Raw genomic sequence first — 23054 nt, forward strand, 5'->3', positions numbered from 1 at the left:
CATTTTGGTTTTTCCCCATATATATTTACCTGTTCAGAGGAAAAAAAGTTCACCTTGATCCACATAATAGACCTATGTAGTAGGTGAATGCAGAAGACAAGACAGTGATGTTTGCAAAGCTTGGTTTTTTTTGATTCAGAGAGGTGAGAGCCAGGAAGTCCAACTTAATACAGAAGTCAGCGACTTAGAGCTCTGTCTGTATGGGATAAAAAAAACCAGCCAGGCTTTCTTTATGCTACAGCTCTTATCATGGTTATGAAGATATGGCAGTAATGCTTCAGACTCTCCCAGTGTAGATGTAGTTTATTATGGGCAGTAAAAGTCAGGTGTTTCTATACTTACTGCTGGAAATATGTGGGGTTTGTGGTGTGTGAACAGGACAGAGTTTGTGTCATACAGTGTGATGGGGTTAGATCCCTGACTTTTATCTTAGGAGGTTTTCAGAAAGACTCAGCGGTAAGTCCCTTTGAAGACCTGTTCCCAGCTCCCTGGTTTCCAGTGGAGCACCTGAGAGATCAGCCCATCTGTAGCTTCACTCCACCCCTGTATTTGGGGGCTGCCTGCCTGCTGCTCTTTAAGACTCTTCTGTTTTTTAAATCACCCCTGCAAACCTGTGCTTAGCCTCTCATTTTGGGGAGGAGAGTAAGGAGGAAGCACCAAGGCCTGCAAGTCAAGTTTGTCTTTACAGGAAGGTCTCATCCAATAAAGGGAAAGATCCCATCTAAGTGGGACCTATTTTGCAGGGGTTTTTTCTTCCTCTGATCGTACATCTTAAAATCTGAGACGTTTAGCATCAGTGTTGAAAAGATGCTCTGCAAAGCCCAGATCTGGAACGTTTCATGGTAGAATCCACCTGCCTGCCTCTCTTTCAGTAAAATTATAAAGTTAGACTTCTTGCCTCTATTTCAAAAGAGTTACTCAAGGAGACAGTGACTTTACAGCTCCTCTCTGTCATGCCATAAAACTGGGTGGTAGTCATCTTTGAGGAAAAAACATTTCATACCCTATTGCTCTTTCCTTGTGAGGCTCAGCAGCTGTGGTGGTTCCCTTTGCAGAGGGTTCAGGAGTGTAGCTGGCACCCTCGAAAATGAAAAACACTTGAGTCATTTGCATAGTGGATCAGAATCCAGCCCACCTGGCTGCCAGAGCAAAAAACCACAAACTTTCACATTTGAGTCATCTGCTGAAAAGCTACGTATTTTTATGAAGAAAGAACTAAATGTTTGGTTTAAAGTAATTTTATTTGCTTTCTTGTAGCCAAGTCACCTGACTCTTAGATAGTGAAGGTTATGTATCAACAAGATTTTCTTGCCATCTTTCTTTGTCTGCTGAACTACAGTGATCATAGATTGACCTTGCTTTCAGACATAAGAACAGTTGTTGGATTCAAGTGTTAATATCAGTGTTTGTGTCTATAGAAACCAATCAACGTTTCCTCCTAATTTTTGTAAATAGCCTGTGACCATGACACTTAGATTTCCTGTCTCTTGCATATCTGAATCAAAAATTCACTGCACACACTGATGTCTTCTGTGTTAGCTATCTATTGCCTCACTAATAGGCATCTTTATTATAGTCTGTAGTTCTCCTGTTGAGGTAAGTCCAGACATCATTGGAGCCTGTAATCTTTCATTTTTATTCTACATCATGGATTTGTTTGAGGGACTTTCTCAGCAATAGCTGTAGGAAATTGCAAGTAACATAAGAAAAGCAGGTTGAACTGCCTACCGTCAGCATTTGCACAACATTCAGGATTTTTCCAGGATAACCTTTTAAAATTACTTTTTTCCAAAAGCAGTGGCAGTTTAGTGATGATTTTTCTTTCTTTTTACATTTCAGCATGAATGATTTAGGTTGTCTTGAGAACAAGATACAAAACTCTGCATTTTTGTACCTTTTTAAAAAATAGGTCAGCTGTTTCATTTGAGTACCTGTGTAGCACCGTCACATTTGGGGGTGAGTATTTGAAATCTGGCTGTAGAGTTGCCCCAATATTAGGGATTTGCCTTCTCATCTGCAGCAAAACTTGTCCATAATCAGTCAGTATATAAACTCTGAGATCTCTCATTTTGTTCCCACACAGCAGGAGCTCGTTCAGTAGCACTGAGTATGCTGTATTTTAAAGCTGAAGAACTTTCTTTGATATTTCTGCTTTGGTCTCCTGAGGAGTGCTTTGGTCCTAGGCATATAGGAGGCAAAAGAAAGGAGATTGTCCTCCCATGTTTTCATCAGAGCTGTTGTTTGCCCAGACAGGGTGCAGCAGAAGGAAAGGATGGAAAGAGAACACAAGCTGTGGAGGATGTGCTCAGGAGTAGTACTGAGGAACATGGGACTGAACCAGGAGATGGAGGGGCAGTTAAGACTAAAAGCACCAAGTGTGGGGATAGCATTTTGGAGCTGGTGTGACTGTCAGGGATGGACTGTGTGATGCGATTGGGATTAAGATGAGGAACTGGGAGGAAACTGGTGTAAAGAGTCTGAGGATGGAAGCAGCAGAACTGAAGCCACAGAAAAGGGAAATCTCTGTTCTGTACATTGGTATGGATTTTGTGATTATCTGAGGGTGCATTTGGATGCTGCTTGTCCTGTCTGGTGTGAAGATACAGGATCATTTCACCTATGGTTTGTAGTCCAAGTGCTTGATGCAGCCTCATAGGCCTACTGAGACAGCAGACTGACTCATGAAATCCTGTCCCTCTGCATCAGTGCAAAAACCCTGGTGTGCAAATGCACAGTTTAGCTTAAACCACTGCAAAGTCTGGTCAAAATGTCTAAGTTCACACTTGAAGTGGATGAGCAGCATTCATACAGTTTGTTTGAGCAGCTCGGTGGTGGAGAAGCAATCTCCATCAAGAGCATACAAGCGTCTTGCTGGCAATAGTACCTCATGTGAATGCATCTCTTTCCACCTGCTCCTACACCTTAATCTTGCTGTCCCTGTGCCTGTGCTGTCAGCATGAATCTGTGAATGCAAACTGGGTGTCTTAACACTACAGCTTTGGTTCACGTGAGATCCTTGACAGCTTGCAGTTACCTCTGTTCCTCCAATAGAAGAGGACTGTTTTCATTTAAAAGTTTCAGCCCTGGTAATGACTTTGACCAGCGTAGATGCCCTCTTTTGGGTCTGCCTCTGTCAGCACGAGCTTCCCACATGCTCACTGCACCCCTCCCCTTGGAAAGGACCCTCTTTGGTGAGTGCTTCCCAGCTGGTTGGAGGCAGAACTGGGTTAGCATAAAAGAGCCCAAAGAGTAGTTTGTAGCTGCTCCAGTTTATTTTCACCATAACGGATTACAAAACGCTTTTACACCAGACTGTTAGCACTTCTGAAGGGAGACAGTCAGCACAGGAAGAGGGGCAGCTGGTGCCGAGCACATGTGTGGGAGGAAAATCTCATCAAGCAGCATAACTGGGTTTGGAAGGGACCTTTGTCCACAGTCTCAGTCTCTCTGAGTCTCAGTTCTGTCTCTGTGATGGGGGAAAAATCCCTCCTCACTGGGGTGTTGTGAACATGTGCTAATTTTAGTAAATCAGGCAGTTAGGTAATATGGTGACAGCCAGAAAATAACCTAGAAGGAAATTGTTGTTCTGTCTTTAAAGCAAAGCGTTTAGGGCCATTTTTAATACTGAGAATGAAGCAAACTACTGAGGATTGCTTATTCAGTAATACCAGCTTTACTATACCATGAATGGCACCATTTCCTGTGGGAAAAAAATCCCTGGGTGATCGCTAAATTAAATAAAGATTAAATGTTACACAATTGGCCACATTTCTGGTATTTCCTTGCCTTTTAGCTCCTGGCTTAACATTTCTGACATGTCTGTATATGTTGTATGTGTAATGAACTATCTGTTACCAAGCTCACAGTTGCTCATACTTTTTGTCCTAAGGTGTTAGGCACTTTAAAGAGGGCTTAGAGGACACTGAAGCGTCTTACACTCTTGCCATTATGTGTCTTTAAGCACATTCCTGTCTCCAAAAGTGCTTACCTCTGGTTCTTAAAAATGATTGCAACTTTAAGTGAAGGAGATGAGAGGGGGAAATGTTCTTCTAAATCTGGTAGAAAATCACAGTTGGTCATTTGTTGCAAATCTCCCTGATAAATCACTTCTCTGAATTTGTAAGTCCTTGCTTTGTAACAGGTGAGCGAGAGGTACAAAAACCTAAAGTTATGAAGCTATAGGTGTTGTCAGAAGGAAACAGATCCAGGTTGACTCTCATAACTAGGCTTAAATAATTTTGAAAATGACACTATTTGAAATTAACTTACTTGCACAGAATTGGGTATCTTACTGTATAACAGAGGAAACAGGTACACTGATAAGTAAAAAAAAAAAACAAAACAGAATACTGGCTACTGAGTATGCATCACTCCAGCTGATTTCATTTGAGTTAGGAGGATTAACTGGGAAAACCAAACATGCAAAGTCTAAGGTGCAAAAGTAAGTTGCTGTGAAAAAATGTTCATCTTGGCAAGTTTGTTTGCCACAGAGTAAACGACACGTGAACTCCATGTGTGAGAGCAATCCCTGAGTAACTGCCCTTGGCTGCGGTCTCAGGCCAGGGTGCCTTGCTGTAAACAAGAGGTGGCTCATTGCCCTGCCTGGAAGGAGTTGCCCTCCCTCGTGTACTCGGCTGCCTGTTGGCACACGCCCTTCTGTGTGCCCAACTGCCATGTTTGTCACACTGGCTCAACACTGGCTCTGGCTTCACAAGGTCACTCCTGTCTGCAGTATGGGTAGAATTAGAACAGTGATGGGAGGTGGCTTGGGCTTTTTTTCTATCTTGAGGAGGTAAAAGATGTTGAGCCTTGTCCAAGGCAGCCTGTTTTTTGAACAGCGTTGGGGCTTTTGTTGCTGGGGCCAGGGTGTTTAATAGTTTGACTTTGCTGCTACTCTGTTTGTTTTATTCAGCCAGGGACATATCACAGATCTATTTTTTGATCAGGCAGCATTCCTGTACTATAATAATTCAGAAGCAGAATTCACACACTAGTTGTGTGAAACGCCTGTTGATTACTTCTCTACATGTGCTTCTTGCCCTTGTCTTCCCTTAGGTACAGTTTACTCTGCAAGTTGTAAACTCCATGGAGCAGGTGTTTGTACAGTGCATAGCACAGCAGGACCCAGGTTTCATCGTGGTGTCTGGACATGCTCTTATGTAAGTAAGGGTACTCTGTCTTGCTGAGCAATTAGAATAGTTCACATTAGCAGAACTTGTAGAGTTTCCTGTGTGCAGGCTGATGAGAAAAGGGATTTTTCTTTCCAGGCTGAGAGGGTCTTTGGAAATGTTCTCCAAATCACAGCGGCAGCTGGCTCTTTGGGCACTGGACAAAGACATGATTTGGAAATAGCTTCAAAGTTTAGAGATGGCCCTTCACATACTAATGCTCCCAGATGAGTTAAGTGGGGGAAGTTCACACCTCCTGTGGTGCTTTTGTTTCAGTCTGCCAAACTGCAGACTCAGCACGAGTGCAGCATGCAGGTTTTCATAGTGAGAGCTTTTGTCGATCCCAGAAGTGCTAGAAACTTAATTGCTTTCAAAGGCAAGCATGGAATCTGGAGGACCCGGTACAACCTGCTGAAAGAACATAAATCACGAGATACTATCACGTTTCTGTGCTTGGGCTTGCGTGGAGTGAGTTTGCTTTGGGAGTGAATGCCTTTGGAATACACTGGTGGTTTTTTTGTTGATTCTTAGGCATAGCAGTAATTGTTGTTGGCTTTGTTAACAGGCATCTGTGTTCTGTTCTGAAATTACTGTTCATGTCTTCTAAAAAGTGTGCAGACAAAAAGAAATATTTGTTCTGCCTTGAAATCATAAAAGCATTTCTGCATTTAAATGCATTGATAGCCTTGATCAGGGTTGTTCCCAGTTGTCATCCCTTCAAATAGGTATGGAAAGAGACCTGGACAGTTGTCATTTGGCCACTGCTTTTTATCTTTGCCTATAGACGACGCTTAAAATGCCAGTGTTTACTTGTTCCTTTTTTTTGCGCTAGTTTGCCAGCTACTTTTGTCCCTAAGCAAATGAACCATGATGGCAACTGAGAAGAAACTGCCTTTTGTAGATAAGGAGTGGAATTTTCAAATGGCCTTATATAGTATGCTTCTCTAGGTTTTAATTTCCAAAGTAGTCCTTGTGAAAACTTGTGAGCAGGTCCTTCAGTTGGTCAGGGAGGTTTTTGGCATATTTACCCACAACCCAGTTTTAAATGTAGTTTTCCTCATCTCCTTAAATAATTAGTTGATAGGCTCTCTGTTCATAGGAATACTGTTTTGGTCTATTTTGCATGGAAACTAAAGCAGGAAAAGGTTTTAAGGTAAGCCAACCAAATAATCTAGGATCTTTTGATCAGTTTCCATTAGTATTAAACCAGTAATCTGCCCTATTAGATTTTACAAAGGAAGCTCAGTGTTTAAAGAAGATAAACATGCCAATTGACATTCAATATATCTTCTCAAGTCACCAGAAGAAACCTTGTTGAACCTTGTTGGCAGAGGTGCTTTCTGCAAGGGTTTCTAAAAACACCTCCCCAGCTCTTGGCTTAGTTTCTGAAATGCTCTGGCACTGCAGTGGGTCTGGTGCCAGTGCTGAAGGCTTGGTCTGGCTCCAGTTGGAGCTGAGGAAAGGCTGAGTTTTAAGACCTCTAGGATGCCTTCAGGTCCAGAAGAAACTGAGCACTGGAATAATGTGTCATCCAAACTGTGGTGTATTCCTAGAAATTGATGAATATGCTGTTTTAATTTGGTGAGTTTATATAGTTGAAGTTACTGAGATCTTAACGCTTAGAAGAGAGAATTCTGCAGCTCTTTAAGATTGCCTGGCACACAAACAAGCAAAGATCTAAATTGCTTTGAGCTGCTGACAGTTATCACAGCTTTGTGCAGACACACCTTTGCTGGTACTGACAAAACACAAATACCAGTTTCACATCACTGTACTCTCCTTGGCTGGTGTATATCTTAAAACATGTACTGTACCTTCACAACTTTGGCACAGAAAATGGAAAGAAGGGGTCAACAGCAACAGTAGCCTCTTATCAAACAGTTGGTTTAAAATGCTCTGAGTAAAGACAGCATTTTAAAACAAAACTTGATCAATTGTTTGAAAACTGGACATTTAATGCATTACATCACTCTGATCCCAGTCCACTCTGCTGAAGTCACACTGGATGCAAGAGCAGGCTTTGGTCTGTGAGGTGGACAGTAGCAAGGGAAGGGAAAACATCATTTTCTTTCTACTACACTGAGTTCCTCCAAACGTCCTAGCTAACTGAAAAGTCTGTTTTCAAAACATCTCTGACCCTATATGCAAATAAAATTTCTGTGATTTTGGCTTTTACTAGAAATCATGTCTGTTATGTATCTGTGTGATAAGGCACTGGTATATTAGTACTAAATGCTTCCTAAAGAAACTCATTGGAAATCCAGGGCGAAAAGTGAAGAGGCATTGAAAATTCCCCTAATCTATATCATGGCCCACCATATATTTCACACAACTGTCAGTAACCTGTAAGAGCCTGCCTGCTGATGCAAGTTTCAGATAAAGAGTGTATTGACAGATTTAAATGTATTTAGTCTCCTAAGACTGTAGATTGACATTATGGTGGCTGTTGGCCACTTCCGTGAGCCCTTGCCTTCAAGTATGGAGTTAGAAATGAACAGGCAGACTCTGGCTGGTATCATTCGTGTGGCAGTGTGGATGTATTAACTTTACTAATTTGTTGGGAAAAGAAATGTCACAATTTGACACTCCAATGGCAAATCTATCAGTGTTCTCAGCTGCTGTTAGTGCTGGATTTATGCTCAGTACTTTTGCCATCTGCTATGAAAGCATTGCAGGCTACTAGAGGAGTGGGAGACTACACTGGCTTTGGGAAGCTTTCAGCAGAGCTGAGCAGATTCTTTGATTTGCTATGATCAAACATCCTGATTGACAGAGTGTAACTTGAGTTCCATTTCTGACTCAGTGACTGAAGTTTGTTGTGAATTCTTCTAAGGATGTGGCATGCAACCTTCTTGAATTAAAAATTACAATTCCTGTGCTCCCCAGGTGCTGCAGAGGTGTCACAACAGCAGCACTGACTGAAGTCTCTGCTGTGGGTGCACGTTTGCTGCCTTTCTGCTGGACATTGCCCCTGCTCTTAAGGGCAGCAAGGCAGGCCTCACAGCAGGCACTCAGCATAACTAACACCTTTGTCAGCTGGAACATTTTCTCTGATTCTTTTTTATGTTTCTGTCACAATGTACAAGGTGATTTGGGTTACTTTTTTTAGCCTGTGACCTGTATTTCTACCATTGTAGGCTCTGAACAGTTTTGTCAGCTCTGGATTGCTTTGTGGCTCTCCTGGGATAGGTGATGGTCTCCTGTACCTTCATCAAGCACTAACCTCACAGGCATTGCTTGGTAAATAATTCCAATGCAAGGTAAACTTGCCTTGCCGCTGTTAAAATTCTCAGTCTTCTGAAAAGCCAGTAGATGGGGTGTGTGCAATTCCTGTGCAAAATCACTGTACTTCTCAACTCAAAGATCCAACTGTAGTTTCTACATTTTTATTGCAGAGACTGTTGTTGTTGTTGTTGTTTTTAGCAATGGCTCCCCACATGAATCACAAATTTAAGCAACTGAGTGGAAGCACCAAAAATTCTTGATTGATATTTTTGCATGAAGTACTCTGAGCATGATCTACTGTGCACCTGCCAACACTGTTAGGTCTTTGAAATCTGGGTATGAATTTTTATCATAAGCTTTTCTTTTTCTTTTTCTTTTTCTTTTTTTTTTTTTTACCCCAAGTATTAATGAACTAGAAAGGTATTGGATAAGTGAAAACAGACTGGGTTACCACAGACTTCTGCTTAATTTGAGATTGCAGTATTAGGTGTAGATGCCATGGGGACAGCTAAGAAATACATCATGTTTTGTGTCTCCAAGCCCAGCATGTAAGAATAAACATCTATTTGTAGACATGAATCTGTTGATCATAGATGTGAAAATTGAATTTGCTAGCAGTGTAAATTAAAATATTTTCCTCTTGTTAATAATGATCATGTAAATAATCATGCTAATATAAAGTACAGAAAAGATCACTAATCACATCCCAGAGTGGTTTCATGCCTATAGGTCAGTTATGGTAGACTTGAAATGGGAAGGAATCTAAAACAGGAGACAAGTAACTTTGGGACAGATGGGTCGCTGAGTTGTTTACCTTAGAGGTCACAGCAGAGCAGAGCATGAACCAACATGGAAATAAGGTGGCCCAAGGTAATTTGTGCCATTCAAAATGAAACTGTCTAGAGATGGAGTCCTGTTAAGTAGGTTGTAGTTGCTTATACCTGATTGACGATGGAGAAACCTTGAAATGATTTGGTATTACTTAACCAAGGGAACTCCACAATCCATGTCTGACAGGTATGAACTCAAGGTGGAAGTATCTTACCAAGAAGTAAGTTAGAATTAGAGTACTATATTGAAGTTATCTTACGAGAAGAAGCATGAATGCTTATGGCAAAGATGCACAGCTGAAGTTCCCTGAGATATATTTGGGAAGAAATGTTGTGCTATGCACATACACTCTGCTCCAAGCTATTAATGCAATTATGGGAAGGTAAAAATCTTCAAATAGCAGACTAGCTTCAGTTAATTCAAAAGAAAAGTTTAATAGTGGAATATGACAGAGTCCTGAAGGCACTGGTCTGTGATGAAAGGGGCAAATAACGTGAACCTGTTACCTGTTACACTGCCTTTCGGAAGAGAACGGCCAGAGCTGTGTTTTAATCTGGTGTGGTAAAGTGTGTCCAAAATACTCCGAGTGTTTTAACAGTTGCACAAATGATTCACTTTCCTAGCAGTCTGATTTTGTATTATAATCTGTTTCCCTTCTGTCTTTAATGTGCAATTCTGCTGAGCATGCAGTTCACATTGGCTGCCTCGGGCAGACTGCAGGTCAGCTTTTGAATGTAGGAGAATTCATGAAATATAAGTATTTTGTGTACAGTTAATAGCAGTTGCACAAGTACAAAGGCTTTGCTTTATCAGCAGATGTGGTCTAGGTTTACATTTATGTCCACATTCAATCCTTACATTTATTGCAGTCGAGAGAAAAAAATCAGAAGCTTGGTGCAGTCTTTAACAATCTGCTTTGGTAGCTGGTCCACTTACCCTTGAGTGAAGCACATGGTAGGGTGGTTCTTTCTTCCATTAACTCTTTGATGCTTGGAAACGGGGATGATTCACATGAGTGACAGGGAAGGGGAAATTACTGTAAGTGCAAGATTAGCAAAAACTTCGTACTCACCTTGTGCCAAGCCAGGAAGGGATTCGTGTACCATGGGAATGATTAGATGGCAATGTTTGCTGGACTGCTGTGGCAGACAAAGGATATTTGAGAAGGCGATCCAGCTCTGCTGGAGTCTGCGTGGTAAGTGGAGGACAGCCTTTCCACTTGGAAACTAGTATTGGGTTGGGCACTTTCTGGTTAAGTCAAAAGGGTTGCTGTTGTTTGCAATAGCTCAGCTGTTTCCCTTGTGACATGGCTGTGTTTCCTCACTTCTTGCCTGAGCTGGTGCCGGAGTTTGGAGTAGAAGGCTCTTTGCCATCATTGCTCCTGTCTGGTTAAGGGGTTTTTTTGTTGGTTTGGGAAGACATGAGGAGAAATCAAATCCATGCATGGAGAAATGGTAATGAGTAGAGTGCAGAGGGAAGGCCACATATCCCTCCTTCCCAAGTGCAGAAATAACCAGTGCCGATGCGGGAGCTTGTTTGTAGCACCTCAGCTTGGCCCAGCCAAGTGTCCATCATGTGGTGAGCAAAGAGTGGGGTGGGACTTCCTTGCAAGGTGATCAGTGTGATTTCCTAATGCTATGGAGGGGAGTCATTCCTGAGCAACAGTAGGAATTTTTTCTCAGGGTTAAGTACCGTACTGTCCTCCTTTAAACCAGTGAGATGGCAGTCTGGGAGAAGGATATGAAAAATAGATGGGCTTAAATTGAAACCTGGCATCTGGAGCAGCTTTGGCAGACCTCGAGATAATACTTCAAAGTTGTTCAGCCCCACAAGGTACAGTATAATTTTCTGCTTGGTGAAGTATTACTTGGGAACTGGAGTCATTCTTGGGGCTTCCTTATGCTGGGCACTGTCACACTGGGTAGAAAACAGCTCCTGACTGAGCTGACTCTGAGCCTGCACGTTCTGAGCTGCTTACTCGCCTATTCTCTGTCTCCCCAAGTATTTAGCAGTAAACCTTTATCCTGAATTAGTTTTTCCACACTGAGCAACAGTGTAAATATACCTGAGCATTACTGAATCTGCTTTTACTCTACTGAAATGATAGTCCGTATTTTAAAATCATTAAAGCTGAAGCAACATAAATATTCTGTGTTTCATGACAGCATGAAAGGAGCATGGCCTCCTAATTACCCTGGTATTCAAATGTGTGCAGGGGCACTTGGAAAGTGCAAGGCTCCCTCAGCTCCCTGCAGTTTGGCAGGTATCTGTCTCCTTACAGAATTGAGTTTGGACACTGAAGAGAAATTTAGCACATTGGCTTATCTATGAATTTAGCATTCTGGCACTGATGGGGTGATTCCCAGAGTTTAGTAATCAGAGGCAGAGAACATCCTTCCACAGGCAGTTAGTGCCCATAATTCTCACTGTCTGTGAAATCTGGACCTGCTTTCACTTTTGGTGGTTTACAAGGAAGAAAGCAAGTCAGCCTAGTTCAGTTGTTTTAGCCACGTGTGTTTGGAGATCATTCTGAAATATGATTAACATATGCCTCCACGTAGGTAGGATTTCAGGTTGTAAGGTTATTAATTGGTTTTGATGCTCTTTGCTGCTTGAATGTTGGTGATTCTTTTATCTAAGGTAAAAAGAACATAATTATTCTTAACTTATAGCAACCCCCCCCCCATTTTCTCTTAAATGTCTTGATATGAAGAATTTTAAACTAAATTTCTGCACAGATACTTTCTAAGAGATTGGCTGTCACATACAATAAAAAACCTGCACTTTTGCAGGGACCCAATGAGACTTTGCAAATTTAGATTTATTCTCAATGTTAAATGTGGTTGAAGATGTCATTTCTTAAACAGCACTTTTAGAAGTAGTTAGCTTAAAAGTATAGCAATTCAAAGCACAGAGGGAATGATTTTGAAGCGTAAAGTCTTGAAACACAATGCAGAGGTTGACAGTTTCACTGCAATTAGAAGCAAAGCAGGCACAACTCCCACTTCTGAAAACTTTCCTATCGCTCTGCTTCCTCTCTTGGCCTAGAAAACCTAAAAAAACCCACGTTGAGTGGCTTTGCTTATTGACTTAACATAGTTATACTCAATAGCATTAGGAGACAGAGCAGAAAGGGCTGCCAAATGTGTCTGTAAAGAATAATCTTTACAGAAAGCTTCACAGAGGTATTTTTTTCCACATGCTTTCAATCTCCTGAGAATGCTGGTTTTTTGAGGAAAGCAAGTGTTAGGGTGGTTTGGTTTTTTCTTTTTTTTCCTTTTTTTCCTTTTTTTTTTTTTTTTAACAAGGCTTCCCCCAATAGGAAACCACTCCCTTCTGCTGCTGCATTTAGACTCGCTGCTAATTGCCTTGTGGTCGAAGACATTTTCCATGAATTGCCACATTCCCCCACACTGTTACAACTTCACACTGATTATGCTATGTTAGCGGCACTTCTGCCTGCTGCCTTTGGGAGGAGTGGCTGAGAGAAGGATCTGGTGTAGCTGGGAAATTGTGAGGTTTACTGGAACTGAGGTTTGTAGCTGCTAAAACACAGCAGAGGCTGTTCCTCCCAGACTAAGGTGGTATAAGGAGGGCATCCTCCTAACTGTGGTGGTATATGCACTGCTCTGTTGTGAGCCACTGCTGAGGATTTTGCATAAGAAGTCATGGCAAAGTGATGTGTGGCGTGTTAGGCTTATATTTTTCACCCTAGTCACACACTGTAGTGGGAAGCCAACCCCAAACTCTGGTGCCAGAGAGGGTGTGGGAGGGGGTGATCTTCAAGAACACTGCTGGCTCACTGAGCTCCTTGGGGTGCCCACTGAGCCCAACCTTTAAGCTTGTCTTTCTCCTATAGCCTGGGGACAGCATAAGCTTCTCCTTAACCCAGCTCTGTCCTCTGCAGCAAAACCTCCTGGATCAGCTGTATAAAAGATCACTGCTCACGGAAGCTCGCGCACTGGGTAGGAGAACTGGATGTAGCAGAGTTGTTCAGCACACCTAATCCACTTAAACTATGGAGCTCATCTCCTGATCTGCAGGCATGGCAGTGCTCTTAGGTGTGATAGCTAAAGAGGCTTTGGCTTGAGCTACAGTTTCAGGGCAGTCAAAACCTGCAGCTCGGGCTCAGGATCTGGTTACACCAAGTTGGCCCTGACCCAACCAAACATGGTTAAAAGTGAGAAGTTGTGAGAGATAAACCCCTCTACTTAAGCCTTGTCCTAGCTCGGGAGCTGATCAACATGTTCAAGTGCTTTTCCAGTCTTAACTGCTTTGATGAAAGGCAGGGCTTACTTGGTGTGTGAACAGGGATGAGCTTTGCCAGTAAAAGCCCTCTTTTTAACTAGGATAATTGCATCCACAGGGCTAGTAGTTAACGTTTCTGCTTTAATTGTATCACTGCGCATGAGAGTACAGATCTTTTACAGGTAAAACCCCTTTAATTCCTAATGTAGTAAGCATGGTTGGGTCCCACCTACACTGTGGCTGTTGGTCATGGTGCAGGAGGAACAACTGGTGTTGTAACAGGATCTCTGACTACATTAATCTGTTGTCCAGCCTGTGACGTATGAGGGTTTTCACCTCAAAGAGGTGGTTTAACAGTTCAGGTCAATCCAATATGCCAGTGCTGGCTGCGGGCAAGCCCAGTGTGGAATTTTCTGCCATGTGACAGTTGGCAGGGGTGGCTGCAGCCCACAGGAGCTGGCAGTGGGCGCTGCTCCTGCCCTGCCATCATTTATCTGGGATGAAACCTGTACCCTTTTTTGCTGTTTAGGGGAAGAGAGGGAGAGGGAAGTATGAGGAGCAGTGTGTGGTACACTGCTGAGTCCTCTACTGTCCTCCTTGCAGAAGATATCCAGGGAAGCTAAAACTTGGTAGTCTTTTGTGAAAAAGGCTTTTAACATTCCTGTTACCAAATTATTAGTAAATTATTATAGACCAAGTATAGATCAAATAATTTTCTGCAGCTAATCCTTGCTTACCACAGGGAGGTAGAAAAAGGAGTGCTGCAAGTCTTTTGATGCTGGTCCCACCACAGGCAATGCAGCCAGGAACCACTCTCACAGCACCCATGTACCACTCATACCACTGGGTACAGAGACCTGCTCCCTGCTTTCATTCAGCAGCAGAAAGAGGCAGAAATGAAGGCAGAACTCTAACTCTGAGTTTCAGGAAAGGGTGCAACTGGTCTGTTGGCATAGAGAGAACCAGGAAACAGGAACACCTGTGTTGCATAGCTTTGGGCAGGTCAATTATCCCATCTCCAGTGAAATTCTCTTTTGCATAAGGTATGAATAACAATACTCAATTTACCTTGCAGGGGTGTTACAGAGTTACAGTTAATTTTTGTTTTTTACAGTGTTTGTGGTACGTAAAACCCTAAATGAGTGCAAAGCATTATTGCGATTTAATTTTATTGAGGGTTAAGTATTGGTGACTGTGCCCAGCTGAGCACTTGGTGGCAGTGAGCGAGGCAAGTGACCAGCAGCAACCATGTTTGGCAGCAAGCAATGGACAAAGAAGGAAAACGGCGCTAACTTATTCCAGTCATACCTATTTTTTTTCATTTCTTACCACTGTACATTTCCCGTTAAGCAGATGAAGGTGCTCAAAATATCAAATTGGAACTCTGTGGTTTAATAGACTTACATTTTACTGTTCAAAAGGCAACTAAAGGTTAATGACATAAAAATTTGTCTTGTAGGAGAATGAGAGAGTGGAAGTGCCTCCAAAAATGCCCTGAATGGTCCTTAAATAATATCTTTCAGAAACAGACCATAGTTAGGTGGCAGATTTTTCACTGGGTTAGTAACAGGCCAAGGCTGCTGGTTCCTCCACGTTCCATGCTACTGCTGTTGAGGGTTTTGCACTGGATTAAAAACATGGATGAAAATTACTTGGACATGGTTGGCACCTCATGGCAGCAGCATGAGCCAGGGGATGAGCAGGGGGTTGTGTGCATGTGTTGGGGGATGCTCCCAAGTTCAAAACATGAGTCAGTGCCAGACTACAACGTGTGTCTGTGTTAGAGCTGCCGAGTGTAAGAGAGGGACAGACAGCGTGTGTGATTTCTCTGCGTTGCTCTAATTTCGTGGGAAATTGGGGCTTCCTAGCAGTGGGGTTACTCTTAAGTGCCAGCGCTCCAGCGGGTTTCACGTTGCACCTCGGCGTCCCAGGGATTTTGTTACTGCCTGCTCACTTTCTTCATTTTTATTAGGTGCGAAATGCAGACGCTTGTTCTAATTACCACTGGTAGATGACAGCACAATTGAATAACAGTCTTCTGGTAATCTGGGATAAGTTCTGCCCTCAGAAAATTGCACTCCAAGCGTACTGGAGACAGCGTATTCCTGGTAGAGAGGAAGGATTTGACCCACACTTTCTCCATATTTGTTAATTCAATGTCTTTTCTCTGTGAGTGTCCTGAGAGACAGGTCCAGAGGTCAGCAAAGCAGGAAAGGATCTTTCCAGTGTCTTCTTTTAAGCTTTGGGTCAAAGTCTGCATTGTACCCTTGTTCTTGTTGCATATGAAAACATTGTTTAGCCCTGGATTTTTTCAGGTTTTTTTCCCTTTCTTCCCCAGTGCTAAAAGCTGCCATGGTCACTTACCCAAACACGGTGATAGCATCAGCTCCACAGTTAACTTCTCATTTAGTGGTGTTTCTGAAAATAACAATTGCTGCAAGAAAACAAATGGTAGACATGTAGCATATGCTAAACATAATGTTAGTTTATTGCCTTTTCTGAAAAAAAAGTTGCAGTATGAAATTTAGGGGGCAACTCTCAAATCCTGTGAAATTCATGGCACAATGCCAGTTTATTTGAGAGAAGCTTACATTTGTCCCTAAATCTTACAAGTCCTTAACTACATTTTGCTTTCTCACATGCCACTCACCTTTAAGATGATACTCCTTTTTTGGCATTATTAATTATCATTATTGTTGTTGCTGTTATTATTCCAGGAAATCTGTATGGGAGGAACGCTGAAATCTGGTTTAAAAATAGCATTTTCATGTCCTCCTACTCACTGTACTTCGTGCATAGAATGCCTTTTATAAATGCAGACTTGCTGCTTGGCTAGATAAAAGAAACTGTCACTTGATTTCCATAACGAAGTCATTCCCAGGAGGATTTCATTGTTTTAGCAATAAAATTTTTCTAAAAAGGCCTTTTATTTTGCCTGAGAAAGATAACAGAAGTGAACTTCTGAGTGGTTATTCCACAAAACAATTAGAAGAAAGCAAGACTGTCTTGATTTGATGTGAGATTTGTATGTGTGTGAATTCCCTTTCATATAAGATGAGAATAAATTCCCAGCTGAAAATCAAGTTAGAAACATCCCCCCCCAACAACCTTACACAAGCCACTTTTCCCCCCCCTTGCTCACAGAGATGACAGACATCTTTATCAGCACTCTCCTGCATAAATTTGGTCATATCCTTGAGTTCAGCCCTATTTCAAAAGGTACTTGCATAACTTCTGATTCAGATACTTTCCTGAATTAGAGGCAGTCATGGATAATCATTGCCAATTATTACAGTGCATTAATTTCATTACCAGGTATGTTTGTATTCGTGGGGAGGAATGATCTCTGCACGCTGTACTAAGGCTGAGTGCTCCCTGAAGCAGGGACGGTGCTTCAGCTGTGGGTGCTTCAGCTGTCGACTACAGTGCAGGCGCAGTCCCTCCTTGCTCACATGCACCATGCTGCCCTGACCTCTCTCACCACTTCTCCAGCATTTCTCACCCCTTTTCTCAGTTGCTCTGTGTCTCATGACAGCATGACGTTCCTTTTCTCTGAATGCTGAACATGCTAAAGCTTGTCAGAATTACAGCATCAAAAAATGTAGGAAGCATATACAGTAAGTGAAAGGTCCTGCTGCTTGTATTTAGTTTTTTTGGTTGGTTTTGTTTGGTTTTTTTTTTTTTTAGGGGCTGGGGGCCTGTCTCCGGTTGGTTTTGTTTGGTTTTTTTTTTTTTTTAGGGGCTGGGGGCCTGTCTCTCGTTTGGACTTTTTTTGAGCCCTGCTTGCATTTTCCTAAGTGTGAATCAAGGCAATTACCATTTCAGGTACTGTAGACAGCATACTCCTGTAGGTAGATACACGCAGTTAAGCAAAAGGGAAGAGGAGAAAAAACATTTTCTTTGTAGTCAGGAAAGCCTTTATGGATTTGGCATCATACTTAAAATTGCATTGTATTAAAGAAATGCAACAATTTCGGAAATTATTATTTATAGGAAGATTTGTGAATTCAGGATGTGATATTCTGACTCACCCGACAGCAAACATGTTTGCGCTCCGGCTGGTATGACTCACACTGACATTTGTCTTAAGCGTGGCAATTGTTTTAGCCCTCTGCTTGGTGCAGGATGAATGAAAAGGCTCCCCTGTTGCAGGTTTACTATGTGCAGCCACCCTGGTAAATTGCAGGCTCAGCTGTGGAGTATTTCCTGTCTCACACACACATAAACACATGCACACACACATGCACGAACATACACGTGCACACACCCCCCCAGTAATGCTTTACTGTTAAATACTAGATTCACAGAAAGGAAATGCATAATTACAGCGCTGCCTTTTGCACCACATAAAGCAGCCCACATCAAAAGACATTTGTCATTAATGTTTCAACAGGTAATCTCTGGAATTACTGCCAAACCATGTTCCTGTTGCTTTGCGCTCAGTGTTGAAATTGTTGAAATCTTTGTTGTAAGCCAGCATAGTCATCTTAATCCTGCAAAAAAGTTAGTCAATAGTGCCTTTGTTTTCCAGCTTTGTGTTTCACATTGCATCAGCAGTGCAGAAGACGTGGCAGCACTGCAAGCGGGAAGAAGGTTAAGGGTGCATTCTGGGCTGACTTCCTAAGGAAGCAAAGCTCACGTGGTGGCGTTGTTTGTGCCTGCGCCCGTGTGTGTCCCCCCAGCCTGGCAACTGGTGTAATACGGGTCCTCCTCAGCCCGGCATTCTGCACAGGTAGAGGTGATGGGGAAGCTGCTTCCTGAAAACTTGGTGTAAGTAGCAGATGAATAGCTGTGGGCACCTGTGGCTGAACCCAGGGAGGCAAAGGCCATGGCCCAAACTCAAATCTTACTGGCACCAGGGAGTTGGTACCGTGGGCATCTGCTGGAATTACTGCTGCCACCAGAGATCAAGCCTCTTCTCTGGTTCTTTGGGTTGTAGCATTAACAGTTTTCTTCAGGAGGTTTTGTCTCTGGCTACTTAAAGTACTGCAGTTAAACAGAATCTCTGCCATTGCTTTTGGTGCCGCTACTGTTTGCGACTTACAGCATTTGGATTCCCCCTTCAACACCATCTTTGCAGGAGAGCTGTGGCCATTGTATGACAGGTGTCTGTACATGTAATGAAGGCCCTTGAGCTTGTTCTCATCTGTAGCAAGTTAATAGGGTGCTGCAGTTCTTCAAATATACAGGAGGCTCATTGTCTCCACTCAGGGCTGAGCTGCATTTTTTGCATAATAGCTTCCATAAAAGTAAAAGAGAAATATTTATGTCATATAGCAGAAGCATCCAGAGTAGTTATTTTTATTGCTTATATCTGTTCAGCATTGCTGGCTTGCAGCCTGAATTATTATGGACCATTTGCATTCTTTTCTCAATCTTTTCTGCTCAGAAGACCTGTAGAAATGACTGTGTTACAAACACACAGGCAATAGAGTTGTTTTTACTTTAAATCTCTGTATGAGAATGAAGAAAGTTGGCATCCTAGGAGACATGTAGATCTGTGTTGAAATTCCCCCCCCTCCCTACCAGTATTCCTGCTTTGATAGCCATGAAACAGTGGCAAATAGGGGGTGCTGATGTGAATAAGGTGATGGATTTTTATTAAAAAGTATATCACTGGCATCTGATAGGAGGTATTTATAAGGTATTTTTCTTCTTAGGGGTCTGTACTGTTGCTGCTTAGAGAAAACAATGTGGACAAGCTCCTCTTAGTTTTCTTTTCACCTGGTGGCATTGTGTGTTGCACCCATAGCCCACCTCTTGACTTAATATTTTAATACCTTATGCTCCACTCTTTCTGAGGGAAAATCACATGGAACTTAGAAACTAAGCTCACTAAGAGAAGCACAAGGCTAAGCACAGTCTAACCTCAAGTCTTTTTGGAAAAACTGAGTATTAGTGGAATACAAATAAGGAGTATGGTTGTGATTGCTGTTATTTGTGTAAAAGTGATGTCTCTGAGGTCCTAGTCAGATTTGTGTTTGTATTGTTATTAGGCATCATGTAAATGGAGAGTGTGAGTTTGAGCTGTTCTGCATTTTTTCGTGAGTATGACAGCGGTGATGAACCTGTGTCTATTTTCCCGTTGTTGTTGAGGTTAGGGAATGGATAACAAGAGCAGTGGAGCTGGCTTCAAGAGCAAAGTTGCTTCCGTGGTTTGCAGATGAAAAGGTTTGGAAGGGCAGATGAGTCCAGTGAGTAGGTCTGAAAACTCTCAGTCTGTTTGTTTACCTGAGCCTTAAGTAGTGAAAAATACCTGCTGTGGGTGAAGCAATGATGAATAATGGTCTTTAGATTAAATCTAGCGACAGGAATTTCTAGATGACTCACAGCTAACATTAGTTGTGCACAATCAGTGGCCATCTTCAGTAGTGGCTCCTGCACTGGAGGGTGTGAGCTGCAGCCTTGCCCTTTCAGCCTCATGTGCTGGTCCTGTCTCTCTACTGTTTGCAGATAGATGTTCCCATCCTGCATTTTCCCTTTGGATGAGCACTCACGTTGGAAATGCACTCACAGGAAAGATGTGCTGGGCTGGGATGCCCCATATTCACCGAGCTGGGGAAGGCAACATAGGTCCTCTGCTACAAATTGGGGGGCGGATGGATTGCTTCCTTGTCTGAGCCGCATGATCTGCATGCTGTTTTTCTGGTTTAGGACCTGCAGGATATGCAGAGTGCTGACAACTTGTTTTACTGCTCTCATGCACCCAGATACAGTTATTCACCCTGAACAAAGTGGGTGTAACACCTTGTGAAGTTGGGCATTTCACCGTGGACCGCATGGAAAGCCATGGGAAATGTTTGTTTACATGACAAAGCCATGTCATGTAAAGGATCAAGCTTCAGATGAGGAATGGATGCCAAACAGAAATCAGTGATACCACCTGTTTTATACATAGTAAACTTCTGTTGTCCTAGGGTGACATTGCTTGACCATAGCATTAAAGTAGGCATAACTAGGATTTAAGTAATTTTTATACTAGCAGAACATCAGCAGCAGCCTTTGTACACTAGACAAAATGTCAGAAGATTTTCAGATGGGCAAATTTTGGCATGGCTGGTGTAGAGAAGCTTTTATTAACTTGAAGTCTAAAAGACAGTAAATTCTTGTTTGGCTTGTGGTTTTGGGGTTTTTTCTTGTTTGGGTTTTTTGTTTTGTTTTTTTTTTATTTCCATTAGAACCTTTTCTCCTTGTGTAAAGTCAGCTAAACCTGTTGAAAATAATTTAGAAGTTTTTTCCTGACGTGATAGATGATACACACATTAGGTAATTGAAATCACGCACGCTCCAGGAAGATAAACCCTCGCCTTTCCCATTTGCGGTGAGGCAGGATTGAACCTGTCTAAAACTATTTCATGTAGAGAGAGAATAAAGCAGGAAATGAATTACGGTTTTATTTGAGTTGAAGGATTAGTTGTGGGATAATAGTGAACAATGGAACAACTTGGACGCAAGGCTGCCGTCTCTTTACAGTTTTATTAGCTTATGCTGATTTGTGAATTAGGGAAACCAAATTATATCATGCAAGAGGGCAAGGGATGGCAATTAAAAACCTGCAGGAAAGGACTAGTAAAATGGTAATCTCTCACTGCCTGATCTTCAAAGCAAGATGGGAGAGCGTGACCTTTTCTTGGAATAAGTACAGGATGTTGCATGTAGCCAACTTCTGGTCTTCAGGTGTTGCCAATTCGCAGTTGCTCACTTGTACTACAGTCCTTATTTGTTGATTGCCCTGGGGTCCAATTTTAGTCTCTAAATACTCCCAAGAAGTACTTCCATGTTCTTTGATTTGAGATCTATTCATGTTTCAATTACACTTCTAATCTGTCAGCACAGTGTCCTTTTTAGCTCTCAAAGACAGGGCTGTGCTGTGGTATTTGAGTAACCATAGTGCTATGGGACCATGGAAAGCAGCTTCCTTGGTAAGACTTCCCATTGATGGCGGCAATGTGATCGGTAACCATGTATGTGATAATGATTTGTTGATCATGTCGAAACTTCAGTCGCAAAGTCTGGTTAAGACCTAATTGTACTGCAAACCAGCTTTCTCTGCTGCTCCCTCCAAGTTATGACTGTTTTACATGTTCCACGAAGAGCATGTCATCATAGCCCATCAGATCTGCAGAGCAGAAAGATTGTACCAGTTAGGGACTGAGTGCTCTGCTCTTCAAGTGAGAGTTGGGCTTCAAGAAGCAGTATCTGTCTGTGCGTCCTGAATTTTGTGCTATGTTGTCTTTAAATCTTAAGCATAAGAGTGCCTGGGAGCATTTGCAGGCAGAGTGAAGTGCCTATGGGTAACGTGCCTATGGGTAAGGTCAAGTGAGCAAGTTGTAGCAAATTAAACTAGCTTGTGAATTTATAGTGCATCATCTGCTGCATAATAACTGGCTGTGTGCATGGTACAAAGGCCCTGTGGTAAATACAAGGTCTCATGCCCCTTTTTTTGCCTTAGGTGTAGGCTACCTTGCTTCGTGTCATCTTTCCCATGAAAGATCTCCCATCTTTCCAGGGAGAAGGTATCTGCCCTGGAGTGCCACCACTGCACTGTATTGCACAGGTGCTGCTTGTGGCCTGTTCCTCTGTCCCTGTGCTGGCAGGGGTCTGCAAGACACATTCCAGGCTGACAGCAAGATCCCTGCATAGCTAGCAAGTGGCCTCTCTCCTGATTCAGTGATCAAAGCCCTGGTGTGGGCAATCATAGCCTTATTTAACTCAAACAGAATCAAAATCCTAATCCCACTTGTTGAAGTTAGTGGAAGGACTTAGTCACTGAGTGTGGTGGGTGTCAGCCCAGGGTTATGCACAGCTGACTCTCCAGGGAGGCTCACAGGAATCTATCCAAGCAGGAGTTTGCAAGAAGTAAACTTCCCTGCTCTTACTAAAAATAATTGGAAGACATCTATTTTTGCTGGAAATGTTAAATATTTTCTCATAGTCATTTGGATGCCATTTGCAGGTTCCCTTGAATGCTGAATGACAAGTAGTAAAGATTAAAAATTGCAACTTTTAGGGTTGCCAAATTATTGGGGGAAAAACCCCCATAAATAACTTGCAAATGCTGAAATGTTTTCTTTTAACACTTACAAACAAAATGTTTTGAGTATTTTGAGCACAAGTGGAGTTTTTTTAGTTGTGAGATTCACATAATTTAAAGAAAAATAAATGGCTTGAAAATAAATTGGTTTGCGTTTCAGCAAGGTTTCAAGGTTTGTTTTTTTTTTTAAATATGTCTGCATTATTTTTCTCTCTTTGGTCTGCTTTCTAAAGTTAAAAATCTTGTGAGACTATGTCTGATGGTGTGTTTCTCTGCCAGATAAGTAGCAGTCCCACTTCAGCAGAGGAGAGAAGCTGTTGACCAAAGTCCTGGAAGTGTAGTCAGGGCTTGGGTCCTTCAGATGAAGGCTCTTGATGTAGTGGTGCCTCTGTTACACAGGAGTTGTAGTTCTTAAGAAACTACTGTGTCTTAAACTGGGGAGATCTTTGTAATAGGTATCTTGCTTTGCTACAGTCCATCAAGGAGAGAACAAAGACACATGTACCTTGAGACTAGTGGTCACCACCATCATCATTGCCAGGTGCCTG

The 23054-nt window shown here is 42.3% G+C and overlaps 1 protein-coding gene across 6 annotated transcripts in view; it reads left to right on the forward strand.

The window, feature by feature from the left end:
• Positions 1-23054, forward strand: part of ATXN1 (ataxin 1) — a 217334-nt gene that overhangs the window by 100147 nt on the left and 94133 nt on the right. The window contains exon 2 of one of the 6 annotated variants that reach the window (XM_017730662.1): positions 5056-5159. The exons of 4 other annotated variants lie outside the window; for them this stretch is intronic. The gene's annotated coding sequence lies outside the window, so the exon portion shown is untranslated. Of the gene's footprint in view, positions 1-5055; positions 5160-10893; positions 11058-23054 lie in introns of those variants that run through there. One more of the 6 variants, XM_017730665.1, reaches the window with a different exon arrangement.

The sequence above is a fragment of the Corvus brachyrhynchos genome, unplaced genomic scaffold (genome assembly GCF_000691975.1).
Source record: "Corvus brachyrhynchos isolate BGI_N302 unplaced genomic scaffold, ASM69197v1 scaffold43, whole genome shotgun sequence".
Taxonomy (NCBI): domain Eukaryota; kingdom Metazoa; phylum Chordata; class Aves; order Passeriformes; family Corvidae; genus Corvus; species Corvus brachyrhynchos.